The sequence below is a fragment of the Cebus imitator genome, unplaced genomic scaffold, assembly GCF_001604975.1.
Source record: "Cebus imitator isolate Cc_AM_T3 unplaced genomic scaffold, Cebus_imitator-1.0 Scaffold32, whole genome shotgun sequence".
Classification (NCBI taxonomy): Eukaryota; Metazoa; Chordata; class Mammalia; order Primates; family Cebidae; genus Cebus; species Cebus imitator.
The window spans coordinates 7025292-7035575 of record NW_016107347.1 but is presented as its reverse complement, the minus strand read 5'-3'; the positions used below and the strand labels follow the sequence as shown (position 1 = coordinate 7035575).

Sequence of the window (10284 nt, the reverse complement as noted above, 5' to 3'; positions counted from 1 at the left end):
TTTTTTAATTGAGACGGAGACGGAGTCTTGCCCTGTCACCCAAGTTAGAGTGCAGTGGCACGATCTTGGCTCACTGCAACCTCCACTTCCCAGGTTCAAGCTATTCTCCTGCCTTAGCCTCTCAAGTAGTTGAGATTACAGGCACCTATCATGCAATCATAGGTCTTACCTCATTGGCTTCCCTTCCTACAGGCATAGCTTGTGTTTTCTGGTTGCCCCATCAGGTTGGATTAATTCCCCACCCAAAATCGGTTTGAATGTCAAGACTAACAATGCCACACATACACCAAGAGATTACGAAAACATTTGTTGGCCACATAATGGGACTTTCCAGGGAGAGCAGAGCGGGCCCTCAAGCCATCTGGAATGACTTAAGCAAAGAGAGAGGTGAGTTACTTGATTTTCTAATGTGATTGGGGCCAGGGTGAGAGTTCCTGCCCAGAGGCCAGCTTTTGAACTCTTCTTGCTGGCACAGAGGGAGAAAGCATGTGGCCTTCTTATGGGCTTGCCAAGGTGGAAGGAGAAAGAGAAGAGACCAGGCTTGAAAGTTATCAGTAATCAAGCATCAAAAAATAGAGTCAAATTATTTTTGCAACTGTCCTGTACTGACTGTTACCCAGTGTCTGAAAATAGCTATTTCATATATTTTGTCTGTTTTTCTAGTTATTTTTGGCAGGAGAGCAACTGCTGTAGCAGTTTATCTTTTATGGAAGAAGCAAAACTCTCTGTGCTCCATTTAAAAACTAGGTTTAGGCCAGGCATAGTGGCTCATTCCTGTAATCTCAGCACTTTGGGAGGCCTAGGAGGTAGGGCTGCTTAAGTCCCGTAGTTCAAGACCACCCTGGGCAGTATAGTGAGACCCTGTCTCTACAAAAAAACCAAAAAAAAAACATTGTTTAGACTAGGTTTGCAGTGATGTGTTCATCTAACCTAAGTAAACGGGGGAGTGCCTTATTTTGGATGGCTGACTTACAGAGCCTGGAGCAAGTGCTGGGCAGACTAGCAGCCCAGGTCAGGTAGGCCCTCTCTGGTCTTCAATCCAGAGGGGAGACTTGAAAATTCACCGATGTCCTGACACTCCTTAAAGAAAGGTTCTGCACAGGTCTGGGTATGTGTTTAGCATTTACAAAACATTTGGCCATTGTCATTCAAAGCATTTCTTTTTTTTTCTTTTTTGAGGCAGAGTCTCACTCTGTCACCAGGCTGCAGTGCAGTGGTGCACTCTCAGCTCACTGCAGTCTCCGTCTCCTGGTTCTCCTGCCTCAGCCTCCCGAGTACCTGGGACGACAGGCACACACCAGCACACCCAGATAATTTTTGTATTTTTAGTAGAGACGGGGTTTCACCATGCTGGCCAGGATGGTCTCAGTCTCTTGACCTAGTGATCCGCCCACCTCGGCCTTCCAAAGTGCTAGGATTAGAGATGTGAGCCACCGCACCCGGCCAAAGCATTTCTGTATAGCACCTTGTCTCCTTCAGTCTCTACGACAAATGGGAGGGAATATGGGCAGAGGGTGGAGGAAGTACTTTGTACTTGACTAAATTAAAGATCGCAACCTGGGCCGGGTGGCTCATGCCTGTCATCCCAGCACTTTGGGAGGCCAAGATGGGAAGACTGCTTGAGCCCAGGAGTTTGAGACCAGCCTGGGCAACATAGTGAGACTCCACCTCTACAAAAAATTAAAAATTAACCAGGTGTGGTTGCATGTGCATGTACTCCTAGCAACTTGGGAGACTGAGGTGGGAGAATTACTTGAGCCCGGGAAGTCGAGGCTACGGTGAGCCTTGGTCACATCACTGCACTCCAACATGGATGACAGAGCAAGACCTTGTCTCAAAAAAAAAAAAAAAAAAAAAAAAAAAAAACCTTTATAAAAAAAAAAAAAAAAAAAAAAAAGATCACAGCCTGACTGATTCCTAGTTGAAAGGCCAGGAGAAATGGGGAAAGGGAGAGGGGCCCTGACATGGGAGGTGGAAAAGATTGACGAAACTTGTGACCTGCCAAAGCGTGAGTGTCTGCACATAATTTCTTTGAGGAAAGAGTTGTTAAAATCCTACTCTTCAGGTGAAGACGCAGCACTTGTTCACAAACCATGTAGCCATTCAGTGGCTGCGCCTAGACCTTGGTGTGCAGCCAGCAGGGCCTTGAGCATAGCTGCAGACCTGAGCCTGTGAAAACCACAGACCTGGACTTTGAGTCTCTATGGACCAAGGACCCCATGCTGCCTTAGCATGCGACTGTCTATGATCCTCCATTTCCAGGGTCTTCTGGGCTGAGCTCCTACCAAGTCTCTCAGCAGTCGATCTTGGCAATAGCTTGTCCCCCTCTAAACCATGCCTGCCTGGTATCTCAGATCCCAGCTGGCCTCCTCCCCCTGGGCAGTCAGAGTGGCCGAGGATGGAGACAGGGTGGAAAGGAGAGCTGTCTCATGTTGGCAGGGTTACTCCCTAGGCAGAGAAAATGCCACGAAGGGAGCAAAGAGCAGTGGTAAAGAGATCAAGGGTCAGAGAAGACGGTAGAAGTCTCTCTTGAGAGCCATGTTGCCTGACCCTCTGGTGGGCAGCCTTAGCCAGTTCACTTCTGCTCTGGACTTGGAGTCCTTGTCTGAAAAGTGAACGGACAGAGGGAATAGTTCCTGTGGCTCTTCTAGGCTGATACCCCATGGTTGGTGCCCTATTGCCATTGATGGTTCTGGGTCCCCTTGCTCCAGGTCCCCTTCTACTCTTACATCTGTCACACTGTGCCTCACATCTGAGTTCTGGCCTTCCCTAGCCATGGTCAAGGGCTCCTGGAACCGCCAATGCCCTGGATCCCCAGAGAGAGCTTTACTATGGCTTCTTTTCTGTCTGTCACCCACGCTGGAGTGCAGTGGTGCAATCTCAGCTCACTGCAACCTCCCCCTCCCGGGTTCAAGCAATTCTCCTGCCTCAGCCTCCTGAGTAGCTGGGACTACAGGCGCATACCACCACACCCAGCTAATTTTTGTATTTTTAGTAGAGACGGGGTTTCACCATGTTGGTCTCAGTCTCTTGACCTTGTGATCTGCCCACCTCAGCCTCCCAAAGTGCTGGGATTAAAGGTGTGACCACTGCGCCTGGCCTTACTATGGCTTCTCTATGTAGAGAGAATAGACTCAAGGTTCATCCAAGAGAACCAGGTTCACCACTTATTTGCTGAGTGTGTTTAGGCAAGTTATTTAACCTCACTGTGTCTCAGTTGCCTTATTGGTAAATTATAGTATGTTTACAGTGATTACCATAAATACATGAGTCTGTGTAGAGCACTCAGCATGTAGGCATTTGATCTTTTCTCCTGGGATAGAGAGGGTAAGGCTGGGGGTGTGAGCTGGAGGGAGAGTGCTGTCCTACCAAAGAATAAACGCGGCATTTGGGATGCTGTTCTGCAGTATTTCCTCCTGTCCCCAGAGCAGGGAAAACTAAATCGCTCTGAAATTAATACAGGAATGGAGAGGCTGAGAACTGAGTTTCCTTTAAGGAAAAATTAGTCTCTGGCAAATATTTCATGAGGGGAGATGCAGACACAGCAGGCTGATCCTGTCTAAGCCTCCTCTTTCTCCCCTGGCCCATTTCCACGTGGCTCCCCCAAGCAAGCCCCACCTCTCTCTCCTGCCCTGCCCTGCCGTCCCGCAGGCTGCTCTCACAGCCTGGCAGCTACGGAACATGTTCCTGTGCGGCCTCTGGATCATCAGGTATGTGCTGGGAAGTGGAGGTTTGTCTCTTGCTCAAACCATGAGGACCCCAGGAGGAAGAACAGCCTATTTTCTTCCCTTCCCAAGGTCACTCACATGGTACGGGAGGGGTGCTCCTGGAAGCACAGAACCATCTCCATTATTTCTCAGCTCTCCCACTCCACTCCCTGCTCTGAGCTTCTGTGTGCTCGTGCTGCCTGGTGGTGGTGGTGGGTGAGGGGTGTGTGTGTGTGTGTGAGAGAGAGAGAGAGAGAGAGAGGGAGAGAAAGAGAGAGAGAAAGAGAGAGAGAGGGAGAAAACCATCACAGCATTCTGACCCAGGCAGAAGAGCAGAGAGGATAAAGCGAGTCCCGGTAGGAGCATTAGGAAGCATTAGAACCAAAGCCAGCAGGAAGCAGGCTCAGCCTCTGGAATGCTGTCTCCTGAAATGCCAGGCAACAGAACTGGGCACCGGGACTCAGAGCTCCACGCCCCTGCTCAGCCCCGGCCATGCCCAGCCCTATCCTGTTCAGAGAAAGGCACTCAAAGGACACAGCCCCTCCAGCTAACAAAGGCCCTATCCACCTTCACCCTCTCCCCATGGACATAGGCTCATTCATGTGGGGTAGGGACTGGAAGGGGTATGGACTCCACCGTGACATTTACCAAAGACATGAACTCAGTGAACATTGTAATTTGCTGATTAAAAATTTAATCCCCATCTTAAGATCAGAAAACCGAGTATGGAGAAGCTGGCATTGGGGCTGGTAGGTGGGGAAGCATGGAGCAAGTCAGGCTGCTTTAGCTGAGGGGTGGGGTTTGTCCGGCTGCTGGGATTTGGGGGCAGAGGGTAGGGGGAAATTGACAAGGGCCCAGGAGCCCGCTGGGAGGGAAGGATGGGATGGGGGCAGGACATACCTTCCTGATGGAGCTGGGTGTGTGGACGCTCCCAGTCTATTCTCAGTTGCAGGAGATAGAGCCTGGACTTCAGGGTGGGACAGACCTGGGCTAGCATGTGGCTGCGTGGTCCTGGGGACGAAGGCCCTGCCCAATACAGAGTGATTACAACGTGATAACGCTTCCTCCTACCAAAGAGCAGGGCTAGAATGCATCTTGGCCCATTTGTGAAAGTCTGACGAGAAAGAAAAGAAAAGAAAAAAGAAGAGAAGGGGAAAGAAAGAAAAGAGAAAGAGAAATCTCCATTATTTTTCTTTTCTTTCTCCATGTTTCATCACCTCCTCTTCCCCGTCCCCTTTCCCACCTCAGAGGCTTAATTCCATACCTCAGGGGGTGGAAGCTGGGACACCAGCAGGCGGAGGGGAGGAAAGGAGGATTTGGGGTGGATGGGGTGGGAGCGAGGTTCATGAGCACTGCAGCCCCGAGACCTCTCTCCTGGCTCTTATTTTGGTCGCTCCCAAAGGACACGTTGGCTCTGCCATGCCCAGTCCAGAGACTAAAACACGTAAGGTGACAATAATAATACCAATGGCCTTTCTGCCTCTGCTGCCACCATGGCTCCCATGAAAAAGCTTGCGGCGAAGGGGGGATAAAAAAGAAGCAGGTTCTGAAGTTCGCTCTTGATTGCACCCACCCTGTAGAAGATGGAATCATGGATGCTGCCAATTTTGAGCAGCTTTTGCAAGAAAGGATCAAAGTGAAGGGAAAATCTGGGAAGCTTGGTGGAGGGGTGGTGACCATTGAAAGGAGCAAGAGCAAGATCACCGTGACATCTGAGGTGCCTTTCTGCAAAAGGTATTTGAAATATCTCACCAAAAAATATTTGAAGAATAATCATCTACGTGATTGGTTGCGCGTAGTTGCTAACAGCAAAGAGAATTACAAATTATGTTACTTCCAGATTAACCAGGACGAAGAAGAGGAGGAAGACAAGGGTTAAATTTCATTTATCTGGAATATTTTGTATGTGTTCTTGAATAAAACATGTGTGTTCTTGAATAAAATTATGTGTTCTTGGGAACCAAATAATAATAATAATAATAGGCCGGGCGGGGTGGCTCACGCCTGTAATCCCAGCACTTTGGGAGGCCGAGGTGGGTAGATCACGAGGTCAAGAGATCAAGACCATCCTGGCCAACATGGTGAAACTCCGTCTCTACTAAAAATACAAAAATTAGCCGGGTGTGGTGGCACGTGCCTCCTGTACTTGGGAGGCTGAAGTGGAAGGATCGCTTGAACCCAGGAGGCAGAGGTTACATGAGCCGAGATCACTCCACTGCACTCCAGCCTGGCGACAGAGCAAGACTCCGTCTCAAATAATAACAATAATAATAACAATAACAACATTTGCAGAGGGCCTACCATGTGCTAGGCACCGTTCTACACACTTTACTTGGGGTAACTTTTTTTTTTTGAAACAGAGTTTCACTCTTGTTGCTCAGGCTGGAGTGCCATGGCACAGTCTCTGCTCACTGCAGCCTCTGCCTCCTGGGTTCAAGTGATTCTCCTGCCTCAGCTTCCTAAGAAGCTGGGATTACAGGCGTGTGCCACCACGCCCGGCTGCTTTTTGTATTTTTAGTAGAGATGGAGTTTCACCATGTTGGCCAGGCTGGTCTTGAACTCCTGACTTCAGGTAGCCTGCCCGCCTCGACTTCCCAGAGTGATAGGATTACAGGTGTGAGCCACTAGACCCGGCTGAAACTACCTTTACTTAGACAAATTTATTGTAACTGCTTCCAGCTCTCATGATCGCCTTAGCTTCATAGTAAGTACTGAATTCAGAGAGACTTAGTCTTCCAACTAAATTCTTCTTTTTCAAAGTTGTTTTTAGCTATTCCAGATCCTTTGCATTTCCATGTGGCTTTTGTAATGCAGCTTGTCAATTCTACAAAAATCCTGCTAGTGTTTTGATTGGGAATGTGTTTGATCTATAGATTAATTTGGGGAAAACGGGGTGGAATGTAAGAGTGAAAATCTAAACAAAGTTGATACTATAGCATTTATCATGGGGTTTTGACATTGTCTGTTTATTGTTTTTCTTCCCCAAATGGCTGTAAACACATTGAGGCTGGGACTGTGCTTTATTTGCCACTGATTACTCACTGTTACATCCCCAGTCCTGAACACTGAGGCTAGCATGTAATAGTTGCTCAATACATATTTGTTACAGGAACACATATTTATTTGATTACTTATTTGTTTATTCAAAAAATAAAACTTTTTTTTTTTTTTTTTTTTTTTTTTTTTTTTTTTTCTTATTGCCCAGGCTGGAGTGCAATGGTGCGATCTCAGCTCACTGCATCTTCTGCCTCCTGGGTTCAAGCGATTCTCCTGCCTCAGCCTCTCAAGTAGCTGGGATTACAGGCATGCACCACACTAGCTAATTTTGTATTTTTAGTAGAGATGGGGTTTTTCCCTGTTGATCAGGCTGGCCTCGAACTCCCCACCTCAGGTGATCCTCCCACTTCGGCCTCCCAAAGTGCTGGGATTACAAGCAAGAGCCACTGCACCCGGCCATAAAATGTATTCTTACTTTCACCCTACTTTCTGTTGCCCTTATAGACAAAGTCTTCTCATATAAATGCGTGTTGAATCACTATCATGTTTTAGGAAGTATGTCCAGGCTGTGCGTCTTTTTGAAGGCTGTGTATTTGTTTGTGTGTGTGATGTGTGTGTGGACATGCACACAAGTCTGTGGGTGATAATGTGCCAGAGCCACAAGAACCCTTTCTCTAATACCAGCCACTTCGATATGGCTTTTATTTCTTCCACCCTAGGACTTAACGGAGAGGCAGCTTGGGAAGGCCAGGTGCGCATAACATGTTTAAAGTCTTTCTTCTTTCTCTATGTGAAATAATCTCATGTCTGTTTTTTTCACCTCTGAAACATGACTTTCCCCAAGTCTAGAGTTGGAGGAAACTACCTTCACTTAGACAGACTTAGTGTAACTGCTGCTAGCTGGTAGAGGTGGTACTTACATTGTGGTTTTAAGGTTGCCTTTCCCTGGATGCTATAGGAGCTCTCCCCAGGCTGGGTAAGGGGCTGAAGGAAGCGGTTCAGCTCTGCGTTTATCTTTGGCTGTTTTCTCTGCCATTTGACTGAAGCAATTTCCAGTGATGAATGAAGTGAATGGTTAAAGCTTATTTTTCCATCAAAATTCAATTCCTGCAAGTAGAAGAGGGAGGAGAGAGAGGGTGTAAATCATTGATCAAACTTTATTTAAGCATCAAGCTTCCCTTCTGGAGAAAATCCAATTGCCTGACAGAGGAAGACAGCGTCTTCCCTCGAGATCCATGAGGTTGGGTGTTCTTCTCCACACCAACTCGTCCTGTTAGGGCTGCACTGGAAGTTGGCTTGGCACAGCAGAAGGAACAGATTCACTTGGGACTGGAATCTGGTTCTGCCACTTGCTGGCTCTGTGGCTTTAGGCAAGCGACTTCACATCTCTCAGGCAGTTTCATCCATGAAAAGGTAATTAATAATTCCTACTATACAGAATTCATGTCATGATTTGAGAACACGGTATGTAACAGCATCATATGTTGTGGGCAGGCTCTTGATGTCATGCTTCTGGTTTGGGAGCTGAGTGTGAGCACAGACCCCTGTGTGAGTGCTTGGAAGTAAATGCCCTGTGTGGGAGGCGAGCGTGTGTGCTGTGGCTGTGTGTAAGGAGAGCTCTGAGAGTCTGTGGGGCTGTGGTCTCTCTGTGGGGTGAGAAGCCTGCATTCTCCAGCATTCTTGGAGAGGTCTCCAGAAAAGCATCGGAGGAAATCTCTGAGGGAATTTCTCAGGGGTTGTCTGGGAACTGTGGGGGCGTTGCATCCCTTTCCTGGAAGTAGCAACGGCTGTCGGGCCCCATCCCCTCGCCCCTCTCAATCCCTGGTGACTCGTTAAAAGGCTTCAAAGAAGAAACTTCAGACTAGAAATCTCACTTGCCGTTCAGATTTTTTAACACTGAGGACACAACCCTGAAGAACATGTCTGTGGATGTTAGTTAGCCTCTAGAGGGGGAGAAAGGAGAGAACAGAAGCGTCACAGACACAGAGCTGTTGAGGGCCAGAAAAATGCTGCAGCGGTCGGGCTCAGTGGCTCACGCCTGTAATCCCAGCACTTTGGGAGGCCAAGGCTGGTGGATCACCTAAGGTCAGGAGTTCAAGACCAGCCTGGCCAACATCGTGAAACCCCATCTCTACTAAAAATACAAAAATTAGCCAGGCGTGGTGGCACATGCCTGTAATTCCAGTTACGCTAGAGGCAGAAACAGGAAAATTGCTTGAACCCAGAAGGCAGAGGTTGCAGTGAGCCAAGATTGTGCCACTTTACTCCAGCCTTGCCGAGACCAGCTCAGTTGTAGAGACCCAAACACAGGCGGCGCTGAAGGAATTAAGAAACAGAAACAAAGATAGAGTACAAAAGTGGGATCACAGTGGGGCCGTCAGGGGTCTGACAGCATTTCCCAGCTGAAAGCCCAGAGCAGACTCTGACCCACGTATTTTTTCTTTGTGAACAAGTGATTATTTTTAATAAGCACGTGCTCAGTGTTTCTTCATAGAATAAAGATAGACTAAACAGGCATTAGTGCCTGTTCACTACTAAGACAGAAATAAGCTAAAAAACACTCTGCGAGTCAGCAATGGGGACAAGGTCAAATATCCTGTGCTTTGGGAGCTGGTTTAACTAGTGCATGACCAGTACATGCTCCTTGCTTATTCTAGCAGTTTCCTGCCTGGGGATGGATGGCTCGGTGTTCCCTGCCGTTGCCTCTCAGCAAACAACATGTACTCTATCACGCACACGTCAAGACCTCCTCCCAACACAGCCTGGTGACAGAGCGAGACTCTGTCTCTCTCTCTCTCTCTGTCTCTCTCTCTCTCTGTCTGTCTCTCTCTCTCTCTCTCTCTCACACACACACACACACACACACAGCTGCAGAGAGGCAGGGGGAAAGGGAGTTACTCCCTGAATTTTATGAAGAATAACCTCAAGGACACACATGGCTCACGGTGATGGTAAAAAAGACTCCGGATCAACAACAAAAGGGCCTGATCCCAGAGGAGAGGCAGGGGATGAGAGGTAGAGCTGGCTTGGTGTTTCACTTTTTAAAGAGGCAAATGAAGTGGTCTGTGCTGGGCTGGCCCTGCACAAGGACAGGGGCCTCACAAGATGGAATGCAACAGGCCCTGGGAATATAGGGTGGAGCCTGAGAATAGCCGTCCGGGCTCTTCAATCTTTCATTTTACAGTTTCAGTAGCTTTTGGGGTACAAGTAGTTTTTGGTTACATGGGTGAACTGTATTTTGGTAAAGTAGACTTCTGGTTTTAGTGATTCCATCACCCGAGTAGTGTACAGTGCTCCCAATATGTAGTTTTAGATCCCTCATCCACTTCCCATTCTCCCCATCCTGAGTATCCCAAGTTCATTTTACCACCCTTTATGCCTTTGTGTGTCCATAGCTTAGCTCCCACTTGTAAGTGACAACATACGGTGTTTGCTTTTTCATTCCTGAGTTACTTCACTTAGAATAATGCCTCCAGCTCCATCCAAGTTGCTGCAAAAGACATTATTTGTTCTTCTTTACTGCTGACTAGTATTTCATGGTGAATATATACCATATTTTCTTTTTCTTTCTTTCTTTTTT

General features: G+C 47.8%; 1 pseudogene; it reads left to right on the top strand.

Moving 5' to 3' along the window:
- Positions 1-5200: 5200 nt before the first annotated feature.
- Positions 5201-5633, top strand: LOC108301094 (annotated as a pseudogene).
- The last annotated feature ends 4651 nt before the right edge of the window (positions 5634-10284 follow it).